Raw genomic sequence first — 16,989 nt, forward strand, 5'->3', positions numbered from 1 at the left:
TACGGGTTAGTAGTTGAACTATTTCAGTTGGAAAAAGAAGGAGAAGAGGAAGTCCACAAGACCATAGCCTTTGCGAGCAGGTCATTGCAACAATCCGAGAAAAATTATAGTATATCTGAACTTGAAGCATTAGCTGTTATTTTCGGCCTGCAAAAATTTGAAAAGTACCTTTTAGGACATGAAATTTGGATCTACACAGACCATAGTGCCCTTACATATTTAGACTCATGTCAGCTAAAACATGCTAGATTAAGAAGGTGGTCCCTGTATTTACAGCAATTTAATTATAAGATGATATACATTAAGGGTTCCGAGAACATCGTGGCGGACGCCTTATCAAGAAGTGTGAAAGATACAGGACAAGAAGGGAAATCTTTAAGAAATACCGATAATAATGAAGTAATGTTGGCCATCATGCAGCTCCAGGACGATGGCTTAATTAAGCGCATTTGTAAGAACCTACGGAGGGAACAGAACCAGGATAACAACATTAAATTAGTAAAGAGTAGATTAGGTCATCCAGACTACCCAAAATTACTGGTCTACTATAAAGTGCATAAAGATGTCTTATTTAGGCGCAGGAAAGACAGTGAGGAGAATTGGAAAATATGTTTTCCGGAGCAACATGTAGATGCACTTATAGACTACGTACATTGTAAGTATGGGCATTATGGCGCTCGTAAATGTATAGCTAAGTTAAGTGAAGTGGTAATTTTTGATAATATGTGGAGAAGGGTGCAACAGCGATTAGAATCCTGTGATCGTTGCCAGAAAGTTAGGGCCAACAATAGAACTATCCAAGGACAGATGTATTCAGTAGAACCACAAAATCGGCTGGATTTAGTAGCTGTAGATTTATTTGGTCCACTACCAGTGTCTAGAGGGGGATGTGAATATGTGTTTGTGATGGTAGATGGGTTTACTAAGTACGTAAAATTTTACCCAATTAAGAAAGCCAACTCTAAAGTATTAGTGAATAAGTTGGAGAAGGACTATTTTGGGAAGATAGGAGTGCCAAAGGCAATATTGTCAGACAATGGGCCCCAGTTTATCTCTAAGAAATTTAGTGAATGTTTACAACAGAGAGGTATCGATCACATAAAAATCTCCGCGTACTTTCCTCAAGGGAACATGTGTGAGCGAATTATGAAGGAGTTAAACAGATTGTGTAGAACATATTGTCATAAAAAACACTCCGCTTGGGCCAATTATATTGAATACTTCGAAGAAGTAATAAACCATCTGAAGCATGAAGCCACAGGATATGCACCAGTAGAGCTAATGTGTGACATTAGGCCGAATAATATTTTATTCGACCTGGTCGAGTTTCCAAATCTCACAGACATAGCCATCGAAGAGAAGGAGAGACTGGCACGTATTAATATAAGAAAGAAGGCCCTGGAAAGAAAGAGAAGGCATGACGCAAGAGCTGATCCCACTAGTTTTCAGGTAGGGGATCTAGTGCTAGTGAAAACTAGGGAAAGATCTAAGAAACTTACGTCAGAAACAAAGAAGTTTACCGATGAGTACGTGGGCCCATTTAGAATCGTAGAGAAGCCTCACCCAAATGCTTATAGACTGGAGTTTGTGAAATCACATAAGGTGTTAGGGCTTAGGAACATTGTGGATTTGAAAAGATATGTTCAAAAGAGAGACGTGGCCAGGAGTGAGTAGATACCTCAGAGAGCTTTGCACTCTTTGCAGAGCTAAGTGCGTGACGAGCACTAGGTCTCGAGTCGTTTGACAATATTTCTTCCACTTTCTTTTCCGTATTGTAAACCTACCTCTTCTTTCATTCAGAACTAAAATTCTATCGTCTTTCCTTCTTCTCTATCGTAGTTTTTAAGTGATAAAGTGTTTAAGTAATGAGTAGGAAAGAACCTCAGTGCAGTATAGGTTAAGCGTAAGGAATGAGTGTAAGAGAAAATCAAAAAGGATTAAGATACCTCAGATAAGTAATAAGTCTCAGTAAAGTAAATGTTTGGCCTAAGGTGTGAGTAATGCCCTTAGAAAGGTAAAATAACTAAGAAATGTAAGAGCCTCAGAAAATATGGTGACGAACATTGAAGCTGTTTGTTAAGTAACAGAACGATATGTTAAGACGTAGCATTAAGCTAATGTTTAGGAAAGGAAATGGAGCAGTACAGCAAAACTGTCTGTTCAATGAAGTCAGAGCCTCAGGAGGTGATTTAGTGGTAAAATGAGTAAAGGTACAGTGCAACAAGGTTGACTGTCAAAGGGGTAAAGGAAGTTAAGTTAAAGGGACAGTGCAGCAGGACTGACTGTCAAATGAAGAGAAATATGTGAGAAAAGGAGAAAAAATGAGCATAGTGTTTGGCTAGCTCGATATTAGGAAAAAGTGAGGCTACGAAGGTGAGTAAATAAAAAGCTTAATGTTGGTAACCAGAGGTGGCGTTTGTTGGTAAACAGAGGAGATGTTTGTAAACAAAAGGGAGTGAGGCTACGAATGTAAACAGAGCTGAGGCGACGTTGGTAACTCAGGAGGTGGATGTATGTTAGAAAGTATGGGTAACGAGGTTTCGCAGATTAGTAGGAAACGCTTTAACAAATACTAACCTGAGTGTGTGAAGTATGAGTATGAGAGTTGTAAATTAAAACCCGAATGTGACTAGAGAAAACCTGATGTTGACAAGAAATTGAAGTAACTCCAGATATGTGAGATGAGGAAAGTACCCATGACATCGATTCCATTTTTGACCAGAGACACACAAAGCTCCCCAAGTTTGTCGTAGAGATTAGTATAAGGATTGTAGTGTTGATAAATGAATAAGTAAATATGTATTTTTCAGTGTTTAATTTATGATACAGGACTACAGGAGATTGCCTGGAGACAGAATTGTAATATTGATAATTTTGTGTATATTTTATATTGTTGTGTATTGTACAGGAACTGGAGAGTCACCAGTGCTGGCGGAGATTTATTATGTATTTGTGAACTATTTGTAGGAATTGTTTTTCTTAGTATTTCTTATGTAACCATAACTTGTTTGATTATGAGATGAAGAAGTAATTAAAGAGTAAATGTGCCACTTCGGTATTGCATTAGGAAAGTCAATTCACTTTTCACTTAAAAAAAAAAAAAAAAAAAAAAATTTTGAAAATTGTACATACTGTAAAGTAAATTTTATCAAAAATATGAGACTTTAGAGTCAAGCAGATAGCGCCATTTATCGCTGCTGTAGGTTAAGACGTAGCAGTTAGAAAGGGAACTGAGGCCAGCTGATGTTTCAGGTGCGCCGAAGTAAACAGAGGTGGTAGCACGAGACTTGAAATGGACCTCCCAAGCAGGACCCGGTCGAACTACGAGTGCTATCAAAATCTTAAGTGTAAGTGGTAAAAAAGTGACGCTCACCATAGCGATAGTAGTGTTAGTGTGCGTGTGACGTACATCAAGATAGTATTTAGGTTTGTTTTCTCTTTCAGGAATTTGTAAATAGAATTTTGTAATCTGAAAAATTTTTTTTTGAATGATGATAAAAGTGCATGTTTAGATATAAGATGTTTTGTAGGTCGTCAGCCCTAGGTATAAGTGGATGATTGATGTACAGGAACTATAAATGTTAAATAGCTGTTTGAGTAAATCTTTAATAGAAATTTTTTTAGAAAACTAAAAGTTTGTCATGAATGAAAAAATTTAATTTCCTCAGGAGGTGTGTGGCGTCGCAACTAGTGCGAGCGCACAGTTTTCTATCAAATATTTACTGTGAAATGTAGACAGACTGTAAAGTAGCCATCAGATTAGCATATGTGCTGTAGCGGGCAGATTACCGGTGTCCGTTCGTCTGACGTCACGACCATATGGCATGTCTGTACCGTGAGAATGTAAGACCTGTGCGCTAACTAGCCGCGTGTATAACGTGGAACTTTCATCTTTAATAACTTCTAACTGAGGAACCTGAGGAAATTAAAAGTTAATATACTAGTTTCTGTTATGAATAAAAATAAGTCATCCAAATTTGAGCTTTGAAACCTGCATATTTTGGAAATTAGAAAAATCTTACAGAAAACGCAAATTTCTACAATTTTCGAGTCTAAATAAATACCATTATGTATAGATCACCTTCAGTGACCATCCAACTATGAAACAAAATCACCTTCCGTGCTTTTGTATTTATTTTGAGAATTTTACTTTTAGAAATTCACCTATAACTTTGTTAAAACCATAAATGTTTTGAATTTTTGTGAACAGTTATTTTATATGAGTAGGTGAGAGTGAATGAGTGTGCCTGAGTGAATGAAAGAGGGACATTCGCCATTCTTTGCAAGTGTATAAAATCTAGGTTGGAACTCGCAAGTGTTCAGACGATGTAACCGTGGGAACAGAGTCGCCAGTGGTTCCCCATCTTAGTGAATGTCGGATGTCCAAGAGTGTATGGTATTGTACAAGCAGCCAGAACGTTCGCGAGTATTTAAATAATTTCTGGAAATAAAGTAAAGTCTAGTTTTCCTTTCGGTTTGTTAAATTATACAGTAAATTTTGTGTAACAAGAAATCATGACGTAAATGATTCAGAAGTCATGACTGGCGCGTGCTAGATTTTGGCGCGAGGCGCACCCAAAGAGTTAATTCTGATTGGCTGTGTGATGTGTGAGCCAATGAGATGCGAGGACGGTTAGCAGACTAGGAGAGTGAGTCGCGAGTGGATGGGGAGTCGCGAAGGAACTGTGATCGAGAAGAGACATGATTGATGTGTCCTCGCGAATAATGTGTAAAATGAAGTCATAAAACGGCTTCATCGGTTCGGTACTGTGCGATTTGAGACTGGAAGAGTCCAGTAACGCGTAGTGTGAGTTTGAGCGAGTTGTGACTTTTCGTTCCGCGAAAGACGCGAGTAACTTTAATAATTAAAAGCGTGGCGGTACTTCGTAAACTTTTACTAAGTGCTTATGGCGAGCATTAACGTTAAAAAACGAACTATTATTGAACATCGACTGCAAACGTGTATGTTAGAAAATCGTCTGTGTTGCAGTTAAGTAAATTCCGTAACTTTGAAAGCTAATTCTGGCGGGGTTTGAGTGTGGATAGAATTGTGAACTGAACTTTCTTCAAACGTAGATTAGCGGGCTGATGATCAGGTTTAAAGACAATAAAGAGCTTAAATAGAATTACCAACTTCGCGTTCTCGTTTGAGTAAACAATTACTACCATTCCAATAACTCAATTTATTTAGGAAGATTGCTCATAGATTGTATTTCAGCAAACATGCATCGCGGCCTCCGGTGAGCGGCTATTAAATTGCAGTTTCTTCAACACTGCTTTTCTGCAATTTTTCCAGTAGCCGCTATCAGGAGAGGCGAGTGCAGCAACTACCTAAGAAACGAGGTAGGTGGATTTTCTTTCAGGGAAAGGAAACTGCGCGATAAGAGCCTGACCCGTCGCAATACTTAGTAGGGCGTGGGGGAGGAATGGCTTTGAATATCGAAAGGGAGCGAAGACGGGTGCTTCATGCTCTTAGTGAGGCGGAAGCGGCAGCTTCAAAGCTGGCGCCGGTCCATGGCGCCACCTGACGTCATTAGGGCCCGTGACGATGTCCCGCTGCAGGCCGGAGCTACCATCAGTTCAGAAATGGTTCAAATGACTCTGAGCACTATGGGACTTAACATCGGAGGTCATAAGTCCCCTAGAACTTAGAACTACTTAAACCTAACTAACCTAAGGACATCACACACATCCATGCCCGAGGCAGGATTCAAACCTGCGACCGTAGCAGTAGCGCGGTTCCGGACTGCAGCGCCTAGAACCGCGTGTCCACCGCGGTCGGCTGCCATGAGTTGCACAAATCAGTTTAACGCATGCTTCGCTCCAGCCGTCTCTAGTTTGTGTCACATGCAGCAGTAGTACCTGTATAAGCGGAAAGCCGTACCAGCCCCGGCATTCGGTGGTTCTGTACTCCTGACAGCGATAGCGGAGATAGCCGTCAGAGACTCTAGAATTTTAAGCGAACTGACGTGGTTTGAAAAGCGAGAATGTTTGATTTTGACATGCCGCCACGGAAAACTCCGAGGACACAATACCTGCACAGTCAGTCATACGCCGGGCGGTCCTCTCCACCATACCCCACCCCGATTTTGAAATCCCGCCACCCAACGTGGACGGAACTGCTGTCGAAATGAAACTAGGTGGAGGCAGCTTTCGTCACCTAAAGCGTGCGACGGCCAGAGACGAGGTCTTCTCGCTCGTGACAGGGAGTAGGGCGGAACTAGCCAATATTTTGGTGCTGCCTCTAGCGGTTGTGTGATATTCTTCCCTTGTTGTATCACTGAGGCGTGCAGTCACACATGTAGAGGCTGTTGCGATGAGATCGCTCGGGCTGTCAGTATTCTTACAAGTACTGGAAGTGCTTGAAGTATTTTCCTCATCCGATCGATCGTTAGTGGATAGTGGATTATTATTTGGGAGGAGGACGGTTAAAACCTGCATCTGGCCATCCATATTTAAATCCTCCGTTATTCCCTTACATAGCCCCAGCCAAATGCTAGTATGGTTCCTTCGAAAGAGGGCGGCCGATTTCCTCCCCCATCCTTGACACAATCCGAGTTTGCTTTCCGTCCATAATGACATCGATCTCGACGGGACGCTAAACCTTGTCTCCCATTCTTCCATCGTTTGTGTATTAAGTGGTTAGTTGTTTAAGCATCGGCTTGAGTGTTAGATTCTACCATCAGTAGTACCGGCTTGCTGATGCCTATAAGTTTTCACAGTGAGTTCAGTGTGTGAGGTGTGTTCGCAGTCAGTCATGTATCTCATATACTGAAGTTAATTTTGGCTCCATGTTGAGCGTTCTGCAATTCCGTGTGACTGAGCTGTACGGCGTTTATGTTGTTTTTTACGCAAACAGTATGCAGGATTAGTTACTAATATCGATCGGTTTCATATTCACCAGTGATCGTGTGGGCTCCAGCTGTGTTTAGGCACCATGCTTATGGGAAATTCCTTCGTGTCGATTTGCGTGTTTTACCCAGTGACGTGCAATGGCTAATAGGACAATAGCGTTGACTGGACATGCAAATGGCCCGCACATATGGACTTCGATTGTACTGGCAGCTGTACTCAGAGATCGTTTCTTTTTGACAATGCCATTGTGACTCTGAACTTCTTGTCTGTACTAGTGATTTCACCATTCCTGTAGCAAATTGACTGACCTGCAATGCAATCTGCACGAACAGTATGCTTCTGGAATTGGAACTCATCTGGATTTGTTTCCTCAGCTGTCATATGTCTTTGTATGTCACGTAGAGGCAGTTGGCGAGAACTGTGTCGGAGATACCATCTTCACTGAAGGTCCAAAGAAACTAGTATACCAGCCTATTATAGTGTAAAGACTCGTGAGCACGCAGAAGTTCTGCAACACGACGTAGCATGAAATCGACTAATGTCTGAAGCAGTGCTGGTGGGAACTGACACCATGAATCCTCCAGGACTGTTCATAAACCCATAACAGAACGAAGGGGTGGAGATCTCAGCTGAGCAACATGACGCAAGTCAGCCCAGATACGCTCAATAATGTTACCGTCTAGGGACGTAGGTGGCCAACGGAAGTATTTAAACTCAGAAGAGTGTCCCTGGCCACTCTGTAGCAATTCTGGACGTGTAGGGTGTCGCATTGTCTCGCTGGAACTGACGAAGCCAGCCGGAATGCACAATGGACATGAATGGATGCAGGTAATTAGGCAAGATCTTATGTACGTGTTACCAATCACAGTCATATCAAGAGATATCAGGGGTCCCATATCACTCCAACTGCACACGTACCACACCATTACAAAGGCCCCACCAGCTTGACATGCAAGGCACATGGATTCATGAGGCTGTCTCCATACTTGTACACGTCCATCCGCTCGATACAAGTTGATACGGGACTCCTCAGACCAGGCAATACGTTTACAGTCATCGGCAATCCACCGTCGGTGTTGACGGGCCCAGGCGAGACGTAAAATATTGTTCCATGCAGTCATCAAGGGTACACGAGTGGGCCTTCGGCTCGAAAGCCCATGTCTATGATATTTCGTTGAATGGTTCGCACGCTGACACTTGTTAACGGCCCAACAGTGAAATCTGCAGCCATTAGCGGAAGTTTTGCACTACTGTCACGTCGAAAGATTCTCTTCAGTCGTTGTTGGTCCCGTTCTTGTAGGATCTTTTTCCGGCAGCAGCGATGTCTGAGATTCGGTGTCTTAAAGAATTCTTGATATTTACCGTATACTCGTTAAATGATCAAACGGGATAATTTGCAGCTACGTCCGGAAATGCTGTGTCCCATCGCCCGTGCGCCGACTGTAACGCCAACTTCAAACTCACTTAAATCTTGATGTAAGTGTAGATGCCATGTGTCTAGGGCCTTCGGTCGGGTAGAATGTTCACCTGGTGCAACTCTTTCGAGTTGACGCCACTTCGGCGACTTGCGTGTCTATGGGGATGAAGTGGTGATAGTAAGGGCAACACAACATCAAGTCCCTGAGCGGAGAAACTCTCAGACCCAATCGGGAATCGAACCCGGGCCGTTAGGTGTGACATGCCATCGCGCTGACCAGTCAGCTACCAGGAGCTGACACTTATATCTTGATAAATTTCCATTGTAGCAGCAGTAACCGATCTAACAACTGCGCAAGACACCTCTGGTCTTAGGCAGACGTTGTCGACTGGAGCGCCGTATTCCGCCTGTTTACAAATGTCCGTATTTGAATACGCATGCGTTTACCATTCTCTTTGGCGCTGCAGTGTATTTCGCTAGCTGTGTTGTACGAAATTGTTTTTCTCTTTCTGTTAGTTCGACGAAGGCCGTGCATTTATGTTTTCGCCTAGTACTGGTCAGAATTGGCTTTCAGTATTTTCGTCGTGTTTGGTATTAATTGTGCAAGGGATGTATTGGTGTTTATCTGTTTAAGTTGTCGCCCTGTGTGGAACAGTTTGACATGCATTGTGCTGGTTGTTTCAGAGGAACGATGTCCGTGCTGCTTGTGTTAGATCAACTTCTTTTACTCTATTTAATTTTGTGTGTTATAGGCACGGGTGCGTATTTTGAGTTGTTCTCTTGCTTTGCGTCTAAAGGCAATGAACGTTTGTTCGTTGTCAAAGTTTTCCGCTGTCCTCAGTGGATATATTGCTCTCGCAGAGCGTTGTCATACAATGAGAATACTTCTAACCCTTTTAGTGGTAAAATAGTCCAGAGCGTTGATTATTACTAATCGTACTGATGGGTGTTGTGTTAAAATGTTAGTTTTGATTAGGCTAATGTCTTCTTGGCTATAAAGGGTTTAAGTCCCCGCTATAATCTGAAGATATCGGCAAAGCTACCACTAGTGCTAATCACCACAACGGAATTATCACCCGATATTTGAGTATTATCTTGCGGAAAACGCCTACTGGCATAGTTGTAAGTGACCTTAACGGTGAGCGCTTTAGCTCAAGTAGCTTGGGTGTAGCTCAGAGACCGGCCGCTTCTGTCTCCTAATTTTAGTGAACGTAGAGGTGTCTGTATGTAACTTTTTGGTTGTGAGTGTCTGTTCCGTATGTAATTACTTTGTTGTTAACATGGTTTTTAGCAGTAGTGTAGTAGTACTTGATACCATCGCATTTCATATTTTGTGAGACCAGAAATTTTGAAGTCCTTTCTGAATATTTATTCACTACATTTTTCTTACAATTAAGTGTTTTCCTGTGACAATTAAGTCTCTTTTTATTACCTAGGATAAAGATTGAAGCAGTCTAAATGAATTAAAATTTCCACTGCGGCCGGGACTCGAACCCGGGTGTTCTTGTTTGCTCGGCAGAAATACTACCTTTTTTTTATCGTTGGGTTTGGACGTTGCGGACGTCACATAACATCTGTTAATGTTCGTTTCCACTCAGTTTTTTTTTTAATGACACAGGCTAACCAGCTATCTGACCAAACACTCTGAGCTACCATGCCGTCAACATTTAAACCACCACAGCACGGTGGTAAACATTGCTGCACGCTCTACCTAAGCTGAGTGCATCGGTGTTGGCGATTATGCTGCTGTGGTGTAATGGTGTCATTTATGCCTAGCTAGCAAGAAGACACGCGTGTGAGTTCCGCCTGCAGTACAAATTTTAATTCATTTTCTCTGCTTCAGTCATTACAGAACATTTTTGTTCAGATTTAGAATATTGCTCGAGAGGATGCTATTATAAGGTTTTGTTTCTTGGTTTTAGTAGGTTGTCAGCCAGTGGTGTTAGCTGAAGCGAGATCTCTGTTTCAGAGTTACAGCTTTCCATTGTTTACGTATGTTAAGCAGTCGAAGAGCGCGTGCCGTCGTCGCTACCTGCGTCACAACGGTTGAGATGGGAAGGTTGTCTCATTTGACATTCACAACACTCCAGTAACGTCCGGGGTTCCAAATTCACGTCGGATCTGAAGGCATGTTAATGATGGTTGAATTGGGAAAATAGAACAGAGTTCAAAAATAAATTTGTTTCAGACCAACCTCCATCTGCCTTAGATAACCAGTGGTCCACTCACCAACCGCGTTTCCTGGTAAAATTTGGACCGCGTTGAGTATTCACTTGGTGATGTAAAACATGAACAGGTTCAGCGTTTTCATTAGGAGATACGTACAGTTTGAAAACGGTACTAACGTGGATCATGGGACTAGGTAAGATGGCAGACTACTGCTGGAGCATCCATAGAGAAAATAGTAGGAACATGTCGTGGAAGAAATCACAGAAACGATGTTTCAGCTGCCTGATGGAGGACACGATTCAATTTAATAATGTTTAATACTTTTGTTCGCAGTAATGAAATAATGCTAACAAAAAGGAAGCTCAGTCGGTAAGAGCAGTGGATTCAATCTGGTTTCCGAGTTCGAACCTCGATTCGGTACACAATTTTAATCTGCCGAAAGTTTAAGAACGATTCGTCTTAGAGACATTACAATTTTTTGAAAAGAGTGACTAAAATCCAGAATGAGATTTTCACTCTGCAGCGGAGTGTGCGCTGATATGAAACATCCTGGCAGATTAAAACTGTGTGCCCGACCGAGACTCGAACTCGGGACACACTCCGCAGCAGAGTGAAAATTTCATTCTGGAAACATCCCCCAGGCTGTGGCTAAGCCATGTCTCCGCTATATCCTTTCTTTCAGGAGTGCTAGTTCTGCAAGTATCGCAGAAGAGCTTCTGTAAAGTTTGGAAGGTAGGAGACGAGATACTGGCAAAAGTAAAGCTGTGAGTACCGGGCGTGAGTCGTGCTTTGGTAGCTCAGGTGGTAGAGCACTTGCCCTCGAAAGGCAAAGGTCCCGAGTTCGAGTCTCGGTCGGGCACACAGTTTTAATCTGCCAGGAAGTTTCAGTGACTAAAATGTTTCCATACGACAGACCTTAGCGATCTATGATGTGGGCTTGGCAGGTTTTTTTGTGTAATATCCGCTTACCTCGTGCAGATCGTATCAGGCAAGAGCGGCAGAGAGGCTTTAAGAGGGTTGTAGGCGCTGACCGGCGACCGGTGGCCCTAAAGCGGGGGTGCGTTCGTGTTTAGAGGGTGGCCACCCCGCTTCATTTCCGTGACCGCCACATGGTAGGGCCAGAGCGTTCCGTGCGGCCAGCGAGTCGCCACCGCCGGCAGATAACGCCGTTATGCGCGCGCGTGCCGCGGCCGCTGCGCCTGCAGCTAGGCCGTCCCGGCGAACGTCCGCCGCTGATGCCATCGTGGCTTGTTTATGGCGTGCTAAAACGCGCACAGGGACCGCTTCAATTTCGCTACGTTTCGCGTGGCGTGTAGTTAATAGGAGCGGTGGCGAAAGGGGTGGGGGAGGGGACGGGAGGAGGAAAAAGGAGGCAGACCTGACCTGGTGGGGGAGCCGCGATAGCGCGTGCGTATTAAACCCCCTCTTTAAGGGCGTGCTTACCGGGAGTATGCTGCGCGTTAAGTAAATTTACGCGCAGCTAAAAGCCTTAGCCGAATTTTATAGTACGTCTCGTTGCCATGAATGTCACTTGGAGAGGTTTCGGAGAGGGAAGATTTCTACTGAAGATTGGATGAATAGGCTTGGATCGCGTGAGCATTCGTTACACGAGAGTGGCATTATTTACATTCTGGGTTTTTATCGTCGCTTCAGTGCTTTACAGTTTTTTGTTTACGGTTCTTTCTTCTACTGTATCTGCGGTGTACACGAGGGCTCATCATAAAATCCGTCCACTTCGTATACAGGATAACTCACCCATACCCATTAAATAATTCTGACATGGAATGGAGTTTTGTTTTCACCGAACTGATGTGAAACCTATGTCCAGCAATTGTAGTTCCTAAGCGGATTTTAATGCTTACTAATTTAGAAATTCACTAGAACCAGGAAACAATATTGGTACTTAAGCTTTCTGTGTCCCCATTTTTATTGTCAGTGGCCAATGTTAGCTTACAACATGTGATTTCCTAAAAGAAATACCTGTTATAGTGAATATTGAAATTATTTTGTCTCCTACAGTTACGAGCCATTGGTCACACTTTATTTCTAACGTTATAGCACACCAGCGACACATGTCTCATAAGATTCCCGGGTGAGTGTTTTAAATCAATCGTGCTTTACATGTCTGTAAGGTGAATAACAAGGATTATAAGAGGAACATAAATTGTAGTATGAAAATGACAGTGTAGGAGGAGTAGGGGAGGGTGAAGAGGGGGAGAAAACTAGGTAAGTGTAATGTAGTTTTCAATTATAACACTACGATGATAGCACCTGTTCATCTCAGTGCAACGATTTCAGAAACTTGCTGTCTGAAAAGTATGAAATTAATCTGTAGGGATTTGATTGAACGTTTATCGACTGTGTCTGAAGCCCTCATTAAAATACTTTTGTCTCTCCTGCCGTGTCATGAAATACTTCAAATACTGAAATAAACCTATGTTTCGAGCAAGGCGCAGCGGCATTCTCCAGGGAGAGTAATTAGATGGAGAGCTCATCCTATTCCAATTCGCTTTCTATCGACCAGCGACATCATCTTTATAAGACAAATGGTATTAGTGACTATTAAGAGACAGGGAGTGACATGTAGCAGACTGTTTGTAGGTTGCACGGCTTGCTAGCAATTGGCACACTGCTGCTATCTAGCGACAATCTGCGGGGAGCTGTGTTATCTTGTTGTTAGTAGCGAAGAAACTACACAAGCTATACGTACATAGTTTCTTCGGGTAGTCGCGGCAATGTGTAATGAGGGCGCTGCACTGATTTCACATGCAGCCAGTCAGACTAGGACTGCTGACTCACAGAATGGCGGGAGCCTGTATTCGTATTCCTTATCGACTTTGCTAGGATGCTTCAGGATCTCGATTGGGTTTCTTCTATTCACGGCTATCTTGCAAATATTTATGCTGCTTCAAACTTCTTAGCCTGCATACAGTCACGATAGTACTCCGCTAGTACCGTCTATTGAGCTACTCTAACCGAGCGTAGCACATATGTCTTCTATGACTGCACTAATAGGACTTCGGTTTTCCCCATATTAAGCGGCACCACATTGCGGTTTTTAGGGTTTTATTCCGCCGTAGTGGATCCTTCTAAATCCTGGAACCTGCTGTCACATCGGAAAACTAATCTAATGGCGCCTTAGCGGTGCACCCTGATGTATTTGTCGTTTCGTCATCGCAGGACCGAGGTATGTTCATTTACATAATTTTCTGTTTCTGGCTTCCAACGCAACCCAGTAGCTTTTCTTCATTGTTTTGCTGTCGTATCCGTTGGCTCAGGAAGTGTTAACACAGCCCATTCAAATTTAGCTTGATATTCGCTTATCACGGATGCGGTGAAATCCAGTGGTCCACATGCGAGGGATGAAAAATTTCTGATCCGCCTCCTGATGTGATTCGGCGTGTAGGTACCATGCGGTATGGGACCTGTCAGAGCGTCGCTTCAAGCAATCATTAATTTATTCCATTGGCCTCACTGTATGTGTCTCGACGATGTTTAGCACCTTGGACAGTACAGAAGCTCGTTCCTCGTTGATAGTCTGTGACGGCAAATTTTCGACTATTCGAGATGCTTCCAGTCATGTCAATCTACTTGTGCCTCCCTTCTTATTTCCTTGAACTGCAGTTGCATAACAACTTATTTTTGCGTGTAGGCGTGCCAGTATGCATTTTCGTCGATTTTGTTCCAGTCTGTCACCGACAGTTTCGATGAAGTCAACAAATGCTCTTCGATTGGCACTCAGTTGATGGTATGGAAGCTTTTACGATGCTCTTGGATCCTTTCCTTCAACATAGCATTGCTGACCTGATCGAAAGCGGCTTTCACTTTCCTGATTCACAACAATGGTAATATCCTGAGTAACTCCGAGACGGGTTGATGTCCCGGCATCTCTTGAGAAACACTGAATCACTTAGAAGCTTTTGCTTCGTCTTCTTCAGTTATTCTTGCTTTCCATTTTGGTAGTAATCTTCCTATACATGTTTGTCACCGCCATATTTACTTCTGCTCCTGTGACCGATGCCAATCTCATTAAAATTATGCCGTGTTTAATGCTGCGACGAGTGGACGACGTTTTCCACATTACGCCGATTGGAGAAGCGCAAATGCTTAACTTCCATCAGCATATGAACAACTAATAAAGAACATCTAGTTCAAATCGGAGTCATAAATGTAGTGATGCAATAATGGTGCAGTTCCGATGCTGGAGATGGAGAACTACACAATTCCCTAAGGCAAACGGTTGCATAAGTTGTGCTGGAAATAACACGATCCATCTTGGCCCTACAGGCAGACTCCCATCATTATCCGGCTCAGAAGTGTTCCTTCCTACACACGTTCATTACTCGTGCTCACAGCATCAGGGCTAAAAAATATCAAACAAGAAATCAGTGAGCGGCAAAAGACATTCTAAGACAACGAATACGACAATAAAAGAGAAAGAAATCTACTATTTGTTGTAGAAATTCAGTTACAGGAAATGATGTAGAAAAACAATTCTTCCTGGTGCACTTACCATACGTTTCCAGTGATCGGCCGGCCGTGGTGATCTAGCGGTTCTAGGCGCTCAGTCCGGAGCCGCGCGGCGGCTACGGTCGCAGGTTCGAATCCTGCCACGGGCATGGATGTTTGTGATGTCCGTAGGTTAGTTAGGTTTAAGTAGTTCTAAGTTCTAGGGGACTGATGACCACAGATGTTAAGTCCCATAGTGCTCAGAACCATTTGAACCCTTTTTTTCCAGTGATCAAGCTGTCCGAGTGTTCTGCCAAGGAGGCATCAAACCAATTTTCCAAAGAGGCAGCAGGATCTCGTATTTTGTTTGGTCCTCTAGGGACGGAGTAAAAAGTCCTCAACTCAGCATTTGAATACATGGTACAATATTAGGTTGACTGTGTCTACAACGACGAACCCGGAAGGCCTGTTAGCACAGCGCATCATAGTAAGAACACTATGTTCGGTTGTTGCAGCGCACTAACGGAGTACGTTCGCAGTTGTGCAGGTTGACCGAACTGTTGAAGCACACACATATATATATATATATAGACCCTTGGTTGCGCATTTAAAAAACACCAGAATCAACCTAAACCCAGAAACAGTATGACAGCTTCGATGGGGAAGACTGCTACAAACACCAAGTCTGCTGGCTGCCATGTTCCCGCTAAGACAGGCAGAGTGAAACAGCAGTGCAGTGAGTTTATCGGATACCTCCGCAACTGACTTAAAAATCTGAGTGTGCACAATTGGAATCATTGCAAGCCACTAAAAAGCCGCAAAACACAGCTACAGGAAGTTTATCGCTCATTATCAGCGAAGTTACAAAAGCTAGCAAACCGCACGGTCTACAAACAGTCTCCACTTTCTCTCAAAACACTCACCAACTTTAGTTTAGGGCCTGTAAAACCTAAAGGCTGTGGTCTAATGACGCCGTTAGGAAAGCGAAATACTGAAGCATCTACTCCACAGTTATGCTGCCTTTGCCCCATGGAAGGCAGCCGAAACGTTGATTTATTTTAATATTTTAAGTAATTTATGAGAGGACGTGACAGTGCTCCCATTCGAGAACCAACAGTACAGATAAATTCACTCTTCTTGAATCGAATGTAGCTAATTTTTGCTTTCATGTGCAGGTAATAATTTCATCTTTGACGATTTTTAGTATTTTTTCTAATTATTAGTGACGAATTTAGTCTTCGTTGATGACCAAATAATTAAATTAGAATCTGGTGTTTGAAACTAACTACACCAACTGTATTCAATATCAAAAGTATATAATTTTTAAGCAACTCTGCATGAAAGCAAGAAAAAAAGCAGTCAACGGGGCACACTTTACAAACTTAAAATATTAACATGGAAGAATCTCTGGGACTGGTCTATGTTTCCAGATGCTTTGATTAAGTTTATATTTAGGCATGTCCAGTGAAATAATTGACAGAATGTAGTGAGTGTCGAGATTATGGGACACAATGAAAAGAACTCGAAATGGCAAAACTAGCATTAAGTAAATGAAAAAGAAGGAGAAACACAGCAGTCCCTAGAATCCGTTATGCATCAATGATAGACCCTGACAAAGGAATGAAATATAATGCTCCAGGGAGTACAAATGCAATTTGTACGCCCGACTTTAGAACTGTGTCTCTCTCTTAATTCTGTACATTTTACAATTTATTTTAATATATACAATTATAAAAAGGCATCTTACACAATTATAATTCACTTTAAAATTCCCAGTTCCTCTTGACTGTACTAAATATACTATTTCGGAAATATAGCAAACAGTTTCTGTAGAATTATGTGTTGTATTCAAGAAATGCACAAGTGGCTCAGTGATGCTCTAAATAAATAATGCGCTTGGCTTGAGTCCTAAAGGTTCCACTGTTTTGCCGAATACCTTTCCACAATTTGCAGAGCCAATTTATCTCTACTCTTTGCAGGAAAGTGCAATCGCTTTGTAAAACATGTGCACTTATGGTCGAGCAATTCAGAAGCAGGCAGTATTGCAGAAGAAAGTAAGCTTTTCCTCGTTATTATTTCTACAACTTTCATCTCACTGT

At 42.6% G+C, this 16,989-nt stretch overlaps 1 non-coding gene across 1 annotated transcript; it reads left to right on the forward strand.

Annotated features, from left to right (window-relative positions):
- The first annotated feature begins 11,226 nt into the window (after window positions 1–11,226).
- Window positions 11,227–11,301, forward strand: Trnas-cga (transfer RNA serine (anticodon CGA)). Its single transcript has one exon. It is a non-coding gene; the product is annotated as a tRNA-Ser (tRNA).
- Window positions 11,302–16,989: the final 5,688 nt, after the last annotated feature.

Source organism: Schistocerca gregaria, chromosome 1 (assembly GCF_023897955.1).
Source record: "Schistocerca gregaria isolate iqSchGreg1 chromosome 1, iqSchGreg1.2, whole genome shotgun sequence".
NCBI lineage: Eukaryota > Metazoa > Arthropoda > Insecta > Orthoptera > Acrididae > Schistocerca > Schistocerca gregaria.